The sequence below is a fragment of the Bidens hawaiensis genome, unplaced genomic scaffold (genome assembly GCF_021521415.1).
Source record: "Bidens hawaiensis isolate Kalapana, Puna unplaced genomic scaffold, B.hawaiensis_p1.1 tig00001597_1, whole genome shotgun sequence".
NCBI lineage: Eukaryota > Viridiplantae > Streptophyta > Magnoliopsida > Asterales > Asteraceae > Bidens > Bidens hawaiensis.
In genome coordinates, this window is record NW_027491092.1 from 1,674,276 (window position 1) to 1,677,746 (window position 3,471).

Consider the following 3,471-nt stretch of genomic DNA (forward strand, 5'->3'; position numbering starts at 1 on the left):
CACCATTGTGTCCCGTCCTTCCACACCTTTGACATATTATCGGTCTACACTCGCCCACATGATGAAAATTACACTTATCACATTTTGGCCACGGTCCCTTGTATCGATCTCGTTTCACCTCAGAACTACTCATGACATAATTCTGTACTGTTGGGAGTGCACGTTTATTTGCTGGCCTTCCTTGTGATCCTGATCCATAATTGGTTCGCTTCATACCTGATGATTCCCCGGCCATTCTCAACACTCCGCTTCTTACCAAGTCGAAAGTGACAATGCCGGCTTGAGTCACTGCATTCTCGAACGAAGTGTGACCCACAGAGTTCACCAAACTCCTCACTTCCGGGGCTAAACCCCAAATATAATGTTCCACTCGTTTATTTTCAGGAGTTACTAACCATGGTACTAAGCGGGCCAATTCATTGAAGCGGTTCGTGTATCCCAAATGATCCGCTCCTTTCATCTCCAAACTCCAAAGTTCGTGTTCTAATCTTTGAATTTGTTCCTTGGGCAGAAATGTTCCAGCATTAGTGTTTGAGTTCAGCCCATGTCATGCGATTCACCGTATCTTGACCTTTTATCTGTACCGTAGTGTTCCACCACATTAATGCGTGATCAGTAAAAGTAGAAGCAACATACTTGACTATGTTTTCCGGTGGACAATTGCTGATATTGAGGACAAATTCAGTTTTTCGATCCATTTAATCAGCCCGTTTGGCCCTTCAGTGCCCTTGAAGTCAATCGGTTTGCTGGCCATAAAGTTTTTGATCGAATATTCCCTTCGTGGGGGATTAGGGTTGTTATTGTTATTGTTTGGGTTCGGTGGGGGATTATTTGCTTTGGTAGGGGTATTTGCATTAGGTGGGGGATTGTTATTTGCAACTGTTTCATTGTTGGTTGGGGGAGCATTATTGTTTTGTTGTTGATTTGTTTGCATATATGCGTTTACGCCGGCAGTTACTTGTGTTACAATAAGCGGGATTACTGCCTGCATTTGCCGAGCAATCATCTCGGCTATTTCTGCCTCAGTCATAGGGTTTGCTTTCTTTGGGGCCATTCTATAATGATAAACAAATATAAACCAATTAGTACTAATTCCAGTCTATGGCATTATGTAATAGTAATCACAATAAATGTTGTACAGGTAAACCAGATAACATACTAACATTTCACAAATTTTTCTGTACATTGATAATAAAAGGTACATAGACTTAGCCTGATAAAGGACAGTGCTTGCATGTATATATCAAAATCTGTCACTACGTGACTGTTAGACTTAACCCTATAAGGGTCAGTGCTTGTAATAATGTATAAAGTTGTGCCCCATATTAACATAACATATTACTATATACATACATGGGGTATCAAAAGATCATGTACACATAGTTGTAATATTCCGCATCTATCCATACAGACGATAGGCTAGCCACAAACATAAAAATAACAGCACCGTAATCACCCAGTAACAGTTCCACAGCCGAACTGTCACCCTATCCAAACACTAGTGGTGGTATGCATCTGACTGCTGCAAGTTCAGTACTGTCTGCTGTAATGTCGATAGGCACTGAGTCACGTCCCTCCTCTCCCGGTTAATATTAGCTATGGCTATCGAGTGGTCTATCACACGGTCAGTCAGGACAGCCATCCAAGAGTTGTTTCCTGCGTTTGGGATGTCAGGACGAGGGGTAGGTATACTCAATGAACGAGAAGATGAAGTATCTACCCTAGGGCGTGAAGGTCCTCCCCGGTCATGGGTAGATCTGAATGGAATCGAGGTAGGGTCAATCGGGGTTACCCGAATACGAGCAGTCTGCCGGACTCGCGCAGTAGCTGAAGTCGTCGGCGACAAGTGTATAGGTGGAGTGGGTAATCTGGCTACTCTAGCTGGTGAACGATACTGACTGTTAACTTCGCCTTGATCCCTACGTGGTGACCTGGGTGGATAACTATCGCATCTGTAACCAGATAGATCAGGCACATTCCTGGGTAGCTCTCTACAAATAACCTCTTCTTCCACCTCTTCCTCTTCCTCCTCCGGTTCCTCTTCCGGGTCTTCTTCTTCTGGATCCTCTTCCTCTGGATCCTCCTCTGATTCTTCTTTGGGATCCTCCTCTATAGATATTACCGGTTCTTCTTCCGTTACGTAGTCGTTATTCCTTGACATGAGTCTGCACAGAGGTTAGTTATAAGAATGATACCTATTGCTATCGCTAACTATTGTCGAGGAGATTAATTAACTAAACCAAATTTAATATTAATTATATCATAATATAATATTAGTTTTTATTAAAATTTTAATTATTATTATTATTTAAATCAATACTGAATATAAATGAATATAATATTCATAGTAAAATTTACCGTCATCAACAGTATCGTACGTACACGTATTCATACACCTTGTTCCACATAAACACGTATAAGTGTTACATATATATATACTTTCCCATTACCTTTTATACACATATGTTGTCGCTTTTACCTAACCACGCGTTCCGCGACTTCTCCCAGAATTCCCTCGTACAAGCAAGTTTGTTATTATGTTCCGGACCACAATAACTCACTTGCTCTACAAGTTCATCCCGACATCCATCAGTATATAATATTAATTTATTATTTAATTATTTTCCCAGAGTTAATCGAGCATACGGTTATATTTTAGGTACCCTAAGGGATAACCTAATCCTTTATAATCAGTGGCTCTGATACCAACTTCTGTCACAACCCGACTAGCACAATGCGGAAGCGTAAAACGGGAATGTAACAGACACCTCTAGTATCAACACACTGTTTATAAAGAAACATTACAAACTAATTTACAATATATTACATTTCTTTGTTCTATCATTGTTTTACAGTCTAGGTGATACAAACAAAACTAGTTCGTTAACTACACATTCTTACTAATAACGCCCTTGCTTCTATTCACATAGCATCAATCACACACTTCAGGCAAGTAACAGATCACCCAATCATTCCGATTTAGGTACACCTGAAAAGCAGTTTAAAACGGGTCAACTACTAGAGTTGGTGAGTTTCACGATTTTCAAGAAAACAGTAACGAGTGTTCACAAGTCAACATTTGTAATCATGAAATAAGTATGTATGTATGTAAATGATGTATGTGATGTAATTATGCTAAGCTACAGTGAAGCCTGGACTGTTCGTGCTGCGTGCCTCCATTTCCCACGCTCAATCAACCACTGTGGCCCATTTCCGCCCACAACATGCTCCGGTAGCTATGTCTAACACTACATAGCTGGTTCGCAAAAATTATGGTCAGGTGCAAACGGTTTTGGTGTCTCGGCAAACAGTGCCGGCTCCGTTTGGGTTTGTCAAACCAATAGTACTATTCACAAGCCACCGGCTGGAAGTTAATCACTGTGATCGTGGGGACTTTCGTGTGTTAGCACTTAGATAATTCACATCATCACATGTTTTAGGTATGTATATAGATATAAGCAAACATGCTTT